The sequence below is a fragment of the Pan troglodytes genome, chromosome 5 (assembly GCF_028858775.2).
Source record: "Pan troglodytes isolate AG18354 chromosome 5, NHGRI_mPanTro3-v2.0_pri, whole genome shotgun sequence".
Taxonomy (NCBI): domain Eukaryota; kingdom Metazoa; phylum Chordata; class Mammalia; order Primates; family Hominidae; genus Pan; species Pan troglodytes.
This window is the reverse complement of record NC_072403.2, coordinates 74,361,001-74,378,151: the sequence shown is the minus strand read 5'-3', so window position 1 is coordinate 74,378,151 and position 17,151 is coordinate 74,361,001. Positions and strand designations below refer to the sequence as shown.

At 35.5% G+C, this 17,151-nt stretch overlaps 1 protein-coding gene across 15 annotated transcripts in view; it reads left to right on the top strand.

The window, feature by feature from the left end:
- Nucleotides 1-17,151, top strand: part of LOC129144272 (protein eyes shut homolog) — a 773,546-nt gene that overhangs the window by 263,270 nt on the left and 493,125 nt on the right. For 5 of the 15 annotated variants that reach the window (XM_054685957.2, XM_054685950.2, XM_054685948.2 and 2 more), the window contains one exon: nucleotides 10,191-10,331. The exons of the other annotated variants lie outside the window; for them this stretch is intronic. The gene's annotated coding sequence lies outside the window, so the exon portion shown is untranslated. The remainder of the gene's footprint in view (nucleotides 1-10,190; nucleotides 10,332-17,151) is intronic. 15 annotated transcript variants of the gene reach the window in all.

Here is a 17,151-nt window from a genome sequence, read left to right as displayed (position 1 = left end):
TCAATCATAGATCCTCATTATAACCAGGACACCCAGCCTGCACAGCAAATACATTTTGTCTGCTTATCAATAGCATTAGAACCTAGTTGGTAGATTGTAGTTATCAATTCTATTTCAGTGAAATTTTTTTCTATGTTCCCCTTGGAGAAATGTTGCTCCTAACAATCAGAAACAGAGACTGAGTTTGTGAGGAGAGAATTCCACAATATGGACATTTTGAAATATAAATTATTTCTACTTTCACCTTTATTTTCTCAATTCATATTGTTACAATCTCATTATATTGGCCATTGTTTCAACATATGTGCTGTTACCAGAAGGACAGTTTCTCAACACTGAAATTATAGTGCTCGAGCTGATGCCTTAGTAACACTTTCAGCCATTCAGTTAATAGTTTTTAAAAACTGATCCTAGGCTATTTCACATGGCACAACCAGTGAATCCAATAGTCGTGAGCCTGTTGAACCAACTCATTTGCCATAAAATGAGCTTCTTAATTTCAGACAATGTTGTATGGATTATCATGTTGATGGATGTGTTACTTTGTAACCCTTAACTAAAGCTGTTTAGGGAGGTCCCATGTGTGGAAAATCAAACCCATATCTACACAGTTTATCATGTCTACTATGGATGAATGACTTTCATTTCGTGTCAATGCATTTGATTGTAATAGGTGTATGCCCGGTCTCCCTGAGTAACAGTGTGATAGCAAAGACAGCGTCCAATTATACTGGCAAGTCAGACATAGACTAGTGGAAATAACTAGATCAGTTTGGATGAGAAGGCATCTGTATTATTGGGCCTGTGCATAACCTTTTGTGCCACCATGACATTTATGACTTTTCTGTGCTAACACTGGGGTGACCTGAAGAGAAACTGGATGACTTTTGAAAGGTATGTCATCTGTTCTGTTGAAAGTTGTGATCAATTTAGTGCTCAGAGATCTATCCTCTGAAAGGATTTCTGTTCTCCATCATGCTACTGGGCTGTCCTGTGTAGGCCTATAATGAAGAAGATGTGCAGTTCTGAATAGTGCTACCATAAACCAACCCATACGTGAGTCATACCCCAGTATATTTCTCTACCATTAATTAGTCATAAGGAAACTCCTTTTGTGAATATAGTGTGAGTTAGGGAGGTGATATAGGTGTCTGTAATTTAAAATGCTTTCTAGAGTTACTTGGGGTTAACCAGAATATACTACTCCTAGGCCACAAGAGGTTGTTGCTGAGATTGACTAACCTTCATGTACCTAAGGACATGCACCTCATTGAAAGTCATTCTGTCCCATGGACTGACACTTAGTTTTTACTATGGTCCAGTAACAGACATGGAAATTTTTAAGTGATGAGAAGGAGAAAATTGCTTAACCTTTCTCCAGAAACCTAGGGACTCATCCCTTTGGGCTACCCAAAACTCCACACACTCCTGTTCCAACACCGATTCCTATAGCTTTATAAAATGTACTGAATTATTTGGGTTGAGTTTTAGAGAAGCTTATACTGCCACCTGGACTTTATGCAGTGCCCTCTCGTTATTTCGATTCCACTCAAGATTAGCAGTCTTTTTTACATTTAATTTTATTTTTTGAGACAGAGTCTTGCTCTGTCGCCCAGGCTGGAGTGCAGTGGCACGATCTGGACTCACTGCAAGCTCCGCCTTCCGGGTTCACGCCATTCTCCTGCCTCAGCCTTCTGAGTAGCTGGGACTACAGGCGCCCGACACCACGCCCAGGTAATTTTTTGTATTTTTTAGTAGAGACGGGGTTTCACCGTGTTAGCCAGGATGGTCTCAATCTCCTGACCTCATGATTCACCCGCCTCGGCCTCCCAAAGCGCAGGGATTACAGGCGTGAGCCAAGCAGCCTTTTGAATAAACTAAAAAAGACAGGTTGGAGCAGTGTTTCCAAATGTTTGCTAGCTACAAATCTAAAGAGACTTATCAAGTGCTGTGCATTATGCTTGGTGATGAGAGATGAGAAGAGTGATGGCATCTTTTAAGAGAAAAGAAATATTCTAAGATATTTCGGACCAAAGGACCTTCTCAAAATTTTACTTACAATTGATCTCTGAATCTTTGTGTTCTACACCTGCCGTGGTTTGATTTTTTCTGTAAATATCATGTATTGAAAACTTAATTCCCCAAATCATATGTCAATGGGAATCAGATTTGATGCCATTGGAAGATAACTAGGATTAGATAAGGTCAATAGAATGAGGCCCGTAACGGGACAGGTGGTTTTATAAGAAGAGGAAGAAAAGCCCTAACTGACATGCTATTGCTCTCTCACCATGTGATACCCTTCACTAAGTTATGACACGGCTCTCACCAGATACGCCTCCCTGACCTTGGACTTCTCAGTCTCTAGGAACCAGACCAAAATAACTTATTTTCTTTATAAATCACCCAGTCTCAGGGTAATTTGTAATTATAGCAAAAGAAAATGGACTAAAACACTCCAGACTCACTGCCATGTATGTAATTACTAGAACATTTAAGACATTTCTTATGTTATTAGTAGTCTAAGAGAATATAATTCACAAATGGGCAAGAGTGCTATTTTGTGAAATTCCAAAACAATCAAGACTTCTGAGCTACTCTGTTAGATAAAGTAGGAGCACTCATTGCCATGAGGCAAGACTGGAAAGATATACTGTTGTCCATTTCATCTAAAAGTAAACTGCTTTAGATACTTCCTGTTTATGGATATGGAAAACAAAAGAGTCAGTGATTAGTTACTTCATGTCAAATGCCATACTCTGTGTTGCTGATCTCCACTAACAATACCTTTGTTAGATTAATTTCTTTGAGAAACAAACAATAAGACAGGATTAATCAAAGATTTTATTAGAGAGATGCCTGTGAGAGTAATTGATGGTGGGCAAGGGGAATCAGAAAGGCTGGGAAGGCTAGCAGATCATGAGTTAAGTTGAATTTTCCGGTTAGAATGGATGGCCAGGCACTTGGAAGTGACTTGATTGGAAAATCAGTGTTGAGGAGATCTGGTAAGAGGTGTGTATAATAGACCTTTATGAATGGGCAAATAATGTGAAAATATTTGTTTTCACTCAGATGCTTGGTAAACAGTGACCTCTGCAGAGGATGATTACAATAATCAAGTTGATAGGATGACTTTTTCTGTGGATACCAGTCATGATTCCCCAGTTTTTTCAGTGACTTCTCAGTGGTTTCATTGAGCCCTATCTTCAAATGCTTTCAACATATGACTTTAAAATGGGTTTAGAAACCACCATGGCACATGTATACCTATGTAACAAACCTGCATGTTCAGCACATGTATCCCAGAACTTACAGTAAAATTGAAAAAAAAAAAAAACAAAAAAAGCAAAAAAAGAATCAGTTTAGAAAAAGTGGCCATGGTGGCAAGGATGGAAATTATGCATGGGCCCAGCAACGTGGACTTCCAGTCACCATGGTTGAACTGGCTAAAGCCATCGCTCAGTGCTCAATTTGCCAGCAGCAACGATAAACACTGAGGCCCTCACATGACACTCAAAGGTGATCAGCCAGCTTTCTGATGGCAAGTTAATAACATGAGACACTTCTGTCATAAAAGAGGCAGCATTTTGTTCTTGCTATATTAGATACTTTGGATATGGATTTGTATTCCCTACATGCAATCCTTCTGCTAGAACTACCATTCATGGGCTTACAGAATACATTTCTATCATCATGGTATTTCACACAACATTGATTCTAAGGAATTCACTTCATGGCAAATGAAGTGTGGCAGTGAAACCACACTCATAGATTTCACCAGTGTTTCCATGTCTTCCCATCAACCTGAAGTAAGTGGTTTGATAAAACAGTGAAATTGTGTTTTGAAGAGCTGGTTACAGTACCAGCTAGGTGGCAACATCTTGAAGGGCTGGGAAAATGTTCTCTAGAAGGCTGTATATGCTTCATGTATATGATTCACGGTCCAACATTTAGAGAGTGGAAATGAAAGTGGTACCACTCACTGTTACTCCTACTGACCCAGTAGCAAAATGCTTACTTCCTGTTTCTGTGACCTTGTGCTCTGCTGACCTAAATCCGTTAGTTCCAAAAAGGAGAATGCTTCCACCAGGAGACACAACAATTATTCCATTGAAATGAAAGTTAAGACTGCCATATGGCCACTTTGGACTCCTCATGCCTCTGAATAAACAGACAAAGAAGAGAGTTACTGTGCAGGCCAGGGTGATTAATTCTGACTGCTATAGGAAAATTGGACTTCTGGCCAGGTGCGGTGGCTCAAGCCTGTAATCCCAGCACTTTGGGAGGCCAAGGTGGGCGAATCACCTGAGGTTGGGAGTTCGAGACCAGCCTGGCCAACATGGTGAAACCCCGTCTCTACTAAAAATACAAAAATTAGCAGGGCGTGGTGTTGTGTGTCTGTAATCCCAGTTACTCAGGAGGCTGAGGCAGAAGAATCACTTGAACCCAGGAGGTGGAGTTTGCAGTGAGCTGGGATCGTGCCATTTCACTCTAGACTAGGCGACAAGAGTGAGACTCTGTCTCAAAAAAAAAAAAAAAGTTGGACTTTTATTCCACGTTGGCTGTAAGGAAAAGTATGTCTGGAATATATCCTTGAGAAACACTAACTCAGCAAACCATCCGTATGGAGAACTTGTTCTCTCATAACGTAGACTACCCCTGATGTAGCTATATAATTTCCACCCACCTGCCATCTAGCAGTATATAAACATTTAAACTTTTTTTTTTTAAAAAGTTATTTTTAATAAAATTGGGCATATTTAGGGTATACAACACAATTTTTTATAGACATATACATAGTGAAATGATTACTTTACATTAGACATCTAGACTTATTCATCCTACATAGCTGCAACTTTGTGCTGTTTGCCCAAAATTTCCCCATTTTCCCACCTCCTCATTCTTCATAACAACTGTTTGCTCTCTGCTTCTAAGAGATGTACTGTTTTAGATTCCACATATAAGTGAGATCATGCACTATTTTTCTCTCTGTGTCTGGCTTATTTCACTTAGCATAATGTCCTCCAGATTTACCTATGTTGTTTCAAATGGCAGGATTTCTTTGTTTTTTCAGGCTAAATAGTACTCCATTCTGTCTGTCTCTCTGTGTTTGTGTGTGTGTATCACAATTTATTTTTTTAACTGTCACATAAGTGTTTTTGTAATTTACAGTATGATGTTTTGAGGTATATATATGTTGTGGAATGGTAAAATGTAGGTAATTAAAGAATACATTACCCCATAATGCATTTATAAAATGTTACTAATAAAAATCATAGACATTTCAAAAAATGATATATAACAGGACTGCTCTTGGGGTTTGCATGTCATATGACAACAAGTGTCTTTTTAATTGTTAATCTATGTATTTGAAGATTCTATTTACATGTAATTGTACATATAATTCTCACAAAATAATCAGATATTAAATTAAAAATTGAAACTATTTGAACACAAAAATGTAATATCCTACATTTAACTTTATTTTCATGTTTTGTTGTGTTCTGGTAATTATAATTAAATGTTACACTAAATTGTTCATAGAGGATCAAGGAAAAGGTTAAAAGGCAGAATTAGCCATAAAATGTGAAAAGTTCAGTTATTATAAAAATGTTCAGATGCATTAGATTTTATAGCACAGCTGCACAAAAGGTATCAAAAATGTGAGAATATAAGGGAAGATCAAATTAAATCAAATACATATTCAATAACTTTCAAAGATTAAACTATATAATATGCAAAATACATAATAAAAATTAGCATATAACTTGGAAGCAAAATTGCATTGAAATTCTTAAAGTATTTATGCTTGTATGTGTTTTGATACAAAAATATGCATACATATTTCAAAACTTAAGAACACTAACACCCCAGCCTGGATGACAGATCAAGACTCTCAAAAACAAACAACCCATCTCCACCCCACTCCACACACAGACTTAAGGACGATCCACACAAAATACTTTCACTATTATTTTTAATGTGCAGGCAGTGTCTCACTTCATTACCCAGGCTGGTCTTGAGCCACTGTTTTCAAGTGATCCTCTGGCCTCAGCCTCCCAAAGTGCTGGGATTACAGGCGTGAACCACTGTGCTGGCCCACTAATTTCTCATTTAATTTACAGCTATAAAAACTATGTTATACTATTACAGAGGAATATATAATTCATTTCAGAGATCAGAATATATAGAATCTTATTTTCAATTTACCAGAAAAATTACTCTATATACCTTAGATAAATAATTCAAGTAGAATGAAATCTAAAGCTTACGTAATAGATTTACATCAGAGTATTTTTTTAGAAATACTAAATATTTTTGCAAGTGCTGAGGAAAGTATAACATGTCACCATGATTTGATAGAATTGTTATAAATGTTAAAAGTGATTTTTTGTAAGAAGAGACCCACAGGAAATTTGAAGGTAAAATTCCTCAAACTCTGAACAATAAAATTATTTATGAGCAAAAATGAATTAAATTATCATTTATTCACTTACATTGTTGACTATTAATCAAATAAAATATTTTTAAAACATCCGTTATATACCAAGAACCCTACGAGACACTGAGAATATTTTGATGAGTAGGAGATATTAGAATCTCTGCCCTTCATAATTTGAGGACCCTTAACACGGAGTGGCATTAATAAAAAAATTACATTTACAATCTTCTGTAACTCTGCTAAGTGTGATAAAACAAGATTAGAAGAAATGAATACTTTAAATATAGCCAATCAAACAAATTACTTTCTTCCAAAATAATGAGACCTAATTCCATAAGAAACCTTATTCAAATTGTCAAAATTTTCTTAATGTAGATTTTTTGATATGAACTGTCAGGTATGTTCGGCTATGTAAGTTAGACTAAGATATGGGATAGAGGGGTTTTTTAACAAAACCTGATTATTGGATTTCTTCACGCATATACTATTTCATTAAAGTAATAAATTTACTAACTTTCTATTTGGAAGGTCTGAGTTCTCAAAAATACTTTTATGATTTATATAATTTAGTCCTCACATGATTTTGTGAGATAAGAACAAGCATTACCTTCTTTTCACTGATGGGGAAACTGTGTTCAGTAATTTATTCAGTGTAAGAAAGGTAGAAAGCAAACACACCCAGATTTCTTCCCCCAGGGTTTTTGACTCCAGAGCCTCTGTACTTAAGTACTGCAGTGATTTGATACAACACGTATATATGTTGAGCAGATGGTCATTCTCTGTCATGATTTCTACATCTCTAAAACAAAAGTTTTACTCAGCGTCTAATTATGTGAGAATAAAAATTGATAAGATAAGCCTGAACAAACTATATTTTTATCTTAATTGCAGCAAATGCATCCATATAAACTTGTTCAGAATGATAGAAATTGTAATAATTTTTTGGTGTCAGCCTTGCAAACAGCAAATTGGAACATGTGAGCCTAGTCCATCAGCAGTCATAATTTCATATTTGTCCTCAAATTTAGGATTTTGAGAAGATGTTTGTTACTCTTAATTTTTAATTGCCTCTCCAATTGCAAAGAAATATGCAATCAAGCACTAAAATTGGACTACCCTTCGTCCAATGAAATTCTCACTCTGTAAAATCCGTGATTTATGTTGTTAATAAAAAAGAAGGTAGAAGAAACATTGCAGACAAAGACACTGGTCTTGCTTAGAGACCCTGTAAATAGGATAGACATAACAGTAACTCACAATTATCAGTCAATCCTTATTCTAGTCTATTCCTGATATATACATATATGTATATATGTATACATTATATTCCTCTGATATATGTATATACATATATACACACATATATATACATATCAGGAATAGACTGTTATATAAATGATATATATGTGTATATATAATTGTACCTCTGCAATAACACATATTGTGTAACATTTTTACTTCTCATGTTTCCATATTCTGCACTATATTATGAAAACTTGGACATTATAACTTCAAATTTCCTTAGTGTCCAGCACAAGGCCTACTTCCCAAGAGGGCTCATTACATCTTGAAGAAAATTAGCCAGTTCAACATATGTCTTGTTATCTTAGCAATATCCTTGTTACACTCATTAAAAATAAACACATTTTTAAATGTCTAGAACTATAAATTTTGTGGAAATCAAATTGAGTTTCTTTTTATCATATATAAATTATTTCTGTATCTTATCTGATATCAAAAAGTACAGTGGCCAAATTCAGAAGTATTGGCCCCGTATGCTTTCTGAGTTTTCAAATGATAATGGAATTCTTTTGCAAGTACACATTTTCTATATAACACAATTATTTTATTTTGGATAGCCAGAGGGGGTGATGTGTATCAAGTACTACTGAAGTACATGAAATATGTTGTACATATTTGAAAAGTTAATCTAATATGCATAGTAAACTTAAAGGGTGAATCTATAAAGAGTAAAATTAATCTATAAAGAGTGAAAATCCATACATGGTTTAGAAAAGTATTGATTCCTAGGCAACATGGTGAAACCTCATCTCTACAAAAAAAAAATACAAAAATTAGCCAAGTGTGATGGCATGTGCCTGTAATCCTAGCTAGTCAGGAGGTTGAGGTGGGAGGATCACCTAAGCCATGGGAGGTTGAGGCTGCAGTGAACTGTGAGCACTCCGCTACACTCCAGCCTGGGTGACAGAGCAGGACCTTATCTCAAAAAAAAAAGAAAAAAAAAAAAAAAAAAAAAAATATATATATATATATATATATATAGTTACTACAGTTTTTGCAAGTGTTCTCAGTCACCTGGCCAAGAATATTATAACAATGAATGCAGACTAATAGAGACCGTAACAATTAATTGTGTAATTTCATGAAAAATATCTTATTCACTCATTAATTCAATTATTAATTTAGTATTCTATTATTAACTTATATTAACCTTTATAGATTAATATACATATATTTATTAGTTATCTAGTATTTGGTATGCCTTTGTTTACTAATTTAGATGTTAAAAATAATGTTTAAGGTAAAATCATAACTCTTAAATATCAATACACGATAAAAGTTTAATTTAACTCATGAATTGAAGAGGAAACTAGCACAATGTTCAAACTCATTTAAAGTTTAATTTGCCACCACCACCGCCACACACACACACACACAAACACACACAGAGGCAACAATGTATATTGAATTGAATGTACAAATAGATGCAAAATTGATAAATATCCACAATCCAATAATCAATTGTATCTCCATTGGACACAAATTGCATGTCAACGACCAAGCATTATTAGCATTATTAATAGTATGCTACAATTTACCGAATTGTAAAACAACTCAAACACAATGAAAGAGAGGGATATCCCAGAAGGATGTGCTTGATAGAACACACAAGAATCATTTTTCTTCATTTCAAAGAATTTCACAATTTGTTTTTCTGACATGGGCATTACACATTTATATGGTTTGGCTATGTCCCCACCTAAATCTCACCTTGAATTGTAGCTCCCATAATTTCCACGTGTCATGGGAGAGACCTGGTGGGAGGTAATTGAATCATGGGGGCGGGTCTTTCTCATGCTGTTCTCATGATAGTAAGTCTCCCAGATCTGATGTTGTATAAAGGGGAGTGCAAGACCTGATTTTGCTACACCTTTGCCTTCTGCCATGATTGTGAGGCCTCCCCAGCCCTGCAGAACTGTGAGTCCATTAAACCTCTTTCCTTTATGAATTACCGAGTCTTGGGTCTGTCTTTATTAGCAGTGTGAGAACCGACTAATACACACATATTGCTATATTTATAGCAATGAACAAGAAAAGACAATAGCTTTTGCCCTCATGGGGTTTATATTCTAATTTTAAGATGATACCACAATTTTGCATGACCTAAAGAAAATAAATAAAATAAATCTTACCTTCTTGATTAGATAATGTGTTCACTAAATATAGAACATACATATTTCAAAATGTCTATTTCCTTCTTTAATGTTCATGGAATCCTGTGACACTTTAATATATTATTGAACATTTACCTTGTGTTTGCCAACTTGTTGTACTAGTGAAATACAAATACAAAAACTGAGATGTATTGCCTGCCCTTTTTGGAGAAGAGATGAAGGTGGAAAGTTGGAGGTGAAAACCATAATTTTTATAAGATATGGGTAATGCTCCAGATTTTTCATAATATGTTTGTTAATTTTATAGAACTAAAATTTTTCTTTCAATTTAGTCTACTCTAGGACAGTAATTAAGGACTCAGGCACTGATAACAGAATGCTTGGATATAAGTTTGGATTCTGCCAAATACCAGCTGTAAGACGTTGGGAACATTACTTTTCTGAGACTCAGTTTCTTCATTTATCAAATAGAGGTAATAATGTTACCTCTTAAAGCTGTTGTGAGATTTAGATAATGTATATATGTTAAGCTTGTTAAAGGAAGAGTGTCTATTAAGAATCATGTTGTTAATTATTTTTATTATCCTTAGCTTTTTGTTTATTTTTTCTATCTAAACATCAAGATTGTTGAGTGCAGGAACCACTTCCAAATCACTGGAAACTCCTACACATAGAACTTGTTTGGAGTTGAATTTTTACTATCCTGCCTCAAACTTACACGTGCAAACTTGTATATTCTTGAATTTTTTTATTCCCTTTAATGATTAATATCTGTAATTCGCAACAATGATAATAATCTGTCATTGGTGTCATGTATGCCTGTACTTACCTTTACTTGGTTGAAATAATTAAACTGTAATTTCATACTACTATTCTTAAATGTTAATTTCCAAATGTAAATTTTATTTATTTTACTTTAAAATGTTAGTTTTATTTAGCACAGATAAGTTGATAAAAAGCCCAAAATGACTTGCCTAACCATAGACCTAATGAGGATGTAATTACAGCATCATTTTAAAATAGTTTATTTACCCGTAACCTCACTTTACATAATACATAAGTATTGCTTCAACTGTAATTTTATTAGCTTGGATGTAAAGGCAGATTAATTCATTGTTAAAGATTTTTGAGTGATGAATTCAGGTAGAGTAAGAAGATTGATTTTAGTTATTCAAAGAAACTGGTTTAAGGTTTGGGCTTTTGTTTTCTTTCTTTTTTTTTTTTTTGAAAAAAACAGATTCCAAAATACTTTTGTTACAGACAATTATTTTTATTTAAAAAATGGGACAGAAAATAAGCTATTAAAATATGAGGTATAAAATATATCCTAGGTTTATAATGGAAAATAAAATAATATAATATCCTTAGATTTACAGCCCTTCCACACGCAGTAGTTGCTTTGGTATAAATCCAATTTCCATGTTCCAAGAGCAGGTATATTTTTCATTAATATCATGTTATAGCTAAGGAAACTGAGGCTAAGAATTATTTGCAGATGGATAAATAAGTTCATGTAATAGACATTGAGAGCACTATAAATAATAGAGCTATTATCCACATAGTATTTTTTATTATCATTTTAAAGGAAAAATAACAACATCATACAGTGTTATAGTTGAAAAGTGTGTGTTAACTTGAAACTCTTTTGTTTCCAGTAAGAGATTGTATTCTCTGACTAGGAAGTGTCAGAATCTAGAGTAGAATCTAATTTGTTTTCTCATAAACTCTTCTTCCTTTTGCATTGTATTCTCTTTGAGAAAAATTTTTTGAGGATAATTTTTAGAGAATTTTGGAGAAAAGAGGAGTTAGTAATACCAGGCATCCTTGTGCCTTTGTACATCCTCATGTAAAATGGATGTAAATATTTGTACTAATTTCAAAGACTGTAGATTAAAAGAATAAAACATACAAAACACTGATCATTGGGCCTGATGCAGATTAAGCCCTTAATAAAATTGTAACTCTTGCCCTGACATCTTTAAGAAATTATCTCACCCTATACTGAAATATCTATTTGTCTATTTCCCTATATTTTCTCCTGAAACATAAACTACCATTCATGCTTCTACTATGTCTTGTCAGTCCTAATCCTAAACAAGACTTCTGAAAGTTGTTTACATGTCATAATTTCTCCTTTCATTATTAAATTCACATTTGTAGGGACTTTAAACCTATCATCATTAAAAGTACCTAAATAGCTGTGAGGATTAGCAGTGTTCTTTGTCTAGCCACAGGCCTAAATGCTTAGAAGTAGACAGATTTCCATGAGAAATATTGGCTTTCACATATAGAACATGCAAGTATATAAATAAAAGATTTATTCATATACATGGGCAGGGAACTAATTTGTCACATTATACAAAAATTAACTGAAAACCTGCTATGTGCCAGAATTATTTTAATATGTATGTTCTCTTTTAATGGTTTCAGCATCCTTATGCTTTATACCTTTCTTATTTCTTTCCTTCCTTCTTTTCTTTTTCATTCATTTTCTTCCCTTATTTAGCTATACTATAAATATTTTTCAGTCTTAATATGTGCCTAGGGGATGTGGATTACATATATAATATTTCCCTAAAGAACTTTAGTATATTGAAGAAGCATTTTATTTTATTTTATTTTATTATTTTACTTTAAGTTTTAGGGTACATGTGCACAATGTGCAGATTAGTTACATATGTATACATGTGCCATGCTGGTGTGCTGCACCCATTAACTCGTCATTTAGCATTAGGTATATCTCCTAATGCTTTCCCTCCCCCCTCCCCCCACCCCACAACAGTCCCCAGAGTGTGATGTTCCCCTTCCTGTGTCCGTGTGTTCTCATTGTTCAATTCCCACCTATGAGTGAGAACATGTGGTGTTTGGTTTTTTGTCCTTGGGATAGTTTACTGAGAATGATGATTTCCAATTTCATCCATGTCACTACAAAGGACATGAACTCATCATTTTTTATGGCTGCATACTATTCCATGGTGTATATGTGCTACATTTTCTTAATCCAGTCTATCATTGTTGGACATTTAGATTGGTTCCAAGTCTTTGCTATTGTGAATAGTGCCGCAATAAACATACGTGTGCATGTGTCTTTATAGCAGCATGATTTCTAGTCCTTTGGGTATATACCCAGTAATGGGATTGCTGGGTCAAATGGTATTTCTAGTTCTAGATCCCTGAGGTATCACCACACCGACTTCCACAATGGTTGAACTAGTTTACAGTCCCACCAACAGTATAAAAGTGTTCCTATTTTTCCACATACTCTCCAGCACCTGTTGTTTCCTGACTTTTTAATGATTGCCATTCTAACTGGTATGAGATAGTATCTCATTGTGGTTTTGATTTGCATTTCTCTGATGACCAGTGATGATAAGCATTTTTTTCATATGTCTGGTGGCTGCAAAAATGTCTTCTTTTGAGAAGTGTCTGTTCATGTCCTTTGCCCACTTTTTGATGGGGTTGTTTGTTTTTTTCTTGTAAATTTGTTTGAGTTCATTGTAGATTCTGGATATTAGCCCTTTGTCAGATGAGTAGGTTGTGAAAATTTTCTCCCATTTTGTAGGTTGCCTGTTCACTCTGATGGTAGTTTCTTTTGCTGTGCAGAAGCTCTTTAGCTTAGTTAGATCCCATTTGTCAATTTTGGCTTTTGTTGCCATTGGTTTTGGTGTTTAGACATGAAGACCTTGCCCATGCCTATGTCCTGAATGGTAATGCCTAGGTTTTCTTCTAGGGTTTTTATGGTTTTAGGTCTATCGTTTCAGTCTTTAATCCATCTTGAATTAATTTTTGTATAAGGTGTAAGGAAGGGATCCAGTTTCAGCTTTCTACATATGGCTAGCCAGTTTTCCCAGCATCATTTATTAAATAGGGAATCCTTTCCCCATTGCTTGTTTTTCTCAGGTTTGTCAAAGATCAGATAGTTGTAGATAAGCGGTGTTATTTCTGAGGACTCTGTTCTGTTCCATTAATCTATATCTCTGTTTTGGTACCAGTACCATGCTGTTTTGGTTACTGTAGGCTTGTAGTATGGTTTGCAGTCAAGTAGCGTGATGCCTCCAGCTTTGTTCTTTTGGCTTAGGATTGACTTGGCAATGCAAGCTCTTTTTTGGTTCCATATGAACTTTAAAGTAGTTTTTTCCAGTTCTGTGAAGAAAGTCATTGGTAGTTTGATGGGGATGGCATTGAATCTATAAATTACCTTGGGCAATGTGGCCATTTTCACAATATTGATTCTTCCTACCCATAAACATGGAATGTTCTTCCATTTCTTTGTATCCTCTTTTATTTCATTGAGCAGTGGTTTGTAGTTCTCCTTGAAGAGGTCCTTTACGTCCCTTGTAAGTTGGATTCCTAGGTATTTTATTCTCTTTGAAGCAATTGTGAATGGGAGTTCACTCATGATTTGGCTCTCTGTTTGTCTGTTACTGGTGTATAAGAATGCTTGTGATTTTTGTACATTGATTTTGTATCCTGAGACTTTGCTGAAGTTGCTTATCAGCTTAAGGAGATTTTGGGCTGAGAAGATGGGGTTTTCTAGATAAACAATCATGTCTTCTGCAAACGGACACTTTGACTTCCTCTTTTCCGAATTGAATACCCTTGATTTCCTTCTCCTGCCTAATTGCCCTAGGCAGAACTTCCAACACTATGTTGAATAGGAGTGGTGAGAGAGGGCATCCCTGTCTTGTGCCAGTTTTCAAAGGGAATGCTTCCAGCTTTTGCCCATTCAGTATGATATTGGCTGTGGGTTTGTCATAGATAGCTCTTATTATTTTGAGATACGTCCCATCAATACCTAATTTATTGAGAGTTTTTAGCATGAAGGGTTGTTGAATTTTGTCAAAGGCCTTTTCTGCATCTATTGAGATAATCATGTGGTTTTTGTCTTTGGTTCTGTTTATATGCTGGATTACATTTATTGATTTGAGTATATTGAACCGGCCCCACTTGATCATGGTGGATAAGCTTTTTGATGTGCTGCTGGATTCGGTTTGCCAGTATTTTATTGAGGATTTTTGCATCAATGTTCATCAAGCATATTGGTCTAAAATTCTCTTTTTTTGTTGTGTCTCTGCCCGGCTTTGGTATCAGGATGATGCTGGCCTCATAAAATGAGTTAGGGAGGATTCCCTCTTTTTCTATTGATTGGAATAGTTTCAGAAGGAATGGTACCAGTTCCTCCTTGTACCTCTGGTAGAATTCGGCTGTGAATCCATCTGGTCCTGGACTCTTTTTGGTTGGTAAGCTATTGATTATTGCCACAATTTCAGATCCTGTTATTCATCTATTCAGAGATTCAGCTTCTTCCTGGTTTAGTCTTGGGAGGGTGTATGTGTGGAGGAATTTATCCATTTCTTCTAGATTTTCTAGTTTATTTGCATAGAGTTGTGTGTAGTATTCTCTGATGGTAGTTTGTATTTCTGTGGGATCGGTGGTGATATCCCCTTTATCCTTTTTTATTGCGTCTATTTGATTCTTCTCTCTTTTCTTCTTTATTAGTCTTGCTAGCGGTCTATCAATTTTGTTGATCCTTTCAAAAAACCAGCTCCTGGATTCATTAATTTTTTGAAGGGTTTTTTGTGTCTCTGTTTCCTTCAGTTCTGCTCTGATTTTAGTTATTTCTTGCCTTCTGCTAGCTTTTGAATGTGTTTAATCTTGCTTTTCTAGTTCTTTTAATTGTGATGTTAGGGTGTCAATTTGGGATCTTTCCTGCTTTCTCTTGTGGGCATTTGGTGCTATAAATTTCCCTCTACACACTGCTTTGAATGTGTCCCAGAGATTATGTTGTGTCTTTGTTCTCATTGGTTTCAAAGAACATCTTTATTTCTGCCTTCATTTCGTTATGTGCCCAGTAGTCATTCAGGAGCAGGTTGTTCAGTTTCCATGTAGTTGAGCGGTTTTGAATGAGTTTCTTAATCGTGAGTTCTAGTTTGATTGCACTGTGGTCTGAGAGACAGTTTGTTATAATTTCTGTTCTTTTACATTTGTGAAGAAGCATTCTTATAATTAAAATTACTTTACAATGTAATTTTTTTTTTTTTTTTTTTTTTTTTTTTTTTTTTGAGATGGAGTCTCGCTCTGTCGCCCAGGCTGGATGGAGTGCAGTGGCGCGATCTCGGCTCACTTCAAGCTCCACCTCCTGGGTTCATGCCATTCTCCTGCCTCAGCCTCCTGAGTAGCTGGGACTACAGGCGCTCGCCACGCCAGGCTAATTTTTTGTATTTTTAGTGGAGATGGGGTTTCACCGTGTTAATCAGGGTGGTCTCGATCTCCTGACCTCGTGAACCGCCTGCCTTGGCCTCCCAAAGTGGTGGGATTACAGGCATGAGCCACCGTGCCTAGCCTACAATGTAATTTTTATACTAAGTCGATCTGTAAGGCGTATGAGTAACTGCCGGTAGTAATGTCTAAGTGTGCCGGAAAGGTAGGGGAAAATTTCACAGAAATGGTAACCTGAAGGTGATCAACGTATTAAGAGTTAGCCACTAGGTTTTGAATCCTCAATTTCAATTTAACATATACAATTTATATGATTTTAGATGAGTCATGTGATTTTTTTTTTTTTTTTTTTTTTTTCTGAGACAGAGTCTTGCTGCATCACCCAGGCTGGAGTGCAGTGGCATAATCTCGGCTCACTGCAACCTCCGCCTCCCAGGTTCAAGTGATTCTCTTGCCTCAGCCTCTCAAGTAGCTGAGATTATAGGAGTGTGTGCCATCACACCCGGCTAGTTTGTGTATTTTTAGTAGAGATGACTTTTTGCCATGTTGACCAGGCTGGTCTTGAACTTCTGACGTCAAGTGAGCCCCCTGTCTTAGCCTACCAAAATGCTGAGATTATAGGCATGAGTCACCTCGCCTGTCCTGAGTTATTGGATCTTTTTGACATCAATTTTGCTAATCCATAAATTGGAAAAAAATAGTACCTACCTGGGAAGACTGGAATAACAATTAAAAAATTTACCTAATCTAGGTTAGGGCAGGTGGATTCCACAATACACATCATATTATAAGCAGTTTGCCTATAAGACTGTGTGATAAAGCATATGTAGAAGCATGTAGATGGGAGATGAAGCAAGCAAAGAGAAGGTTAGGTTGTTAACCTTAGGTCCTAGATAGGTGAGTATTTAAATCTAATTTCTATACTTTAGGAGTTCTGATAGACTTTCGTCTTGTAAAAATATTCTGAATACATGCTACAATTCCATCTCTCTAGATCTCTCTTTTCTCTCTCTCTCTCATGCGCACACACACACACACACAGAATGCATTTGTATTAAGAAGTTAATAGTGTTA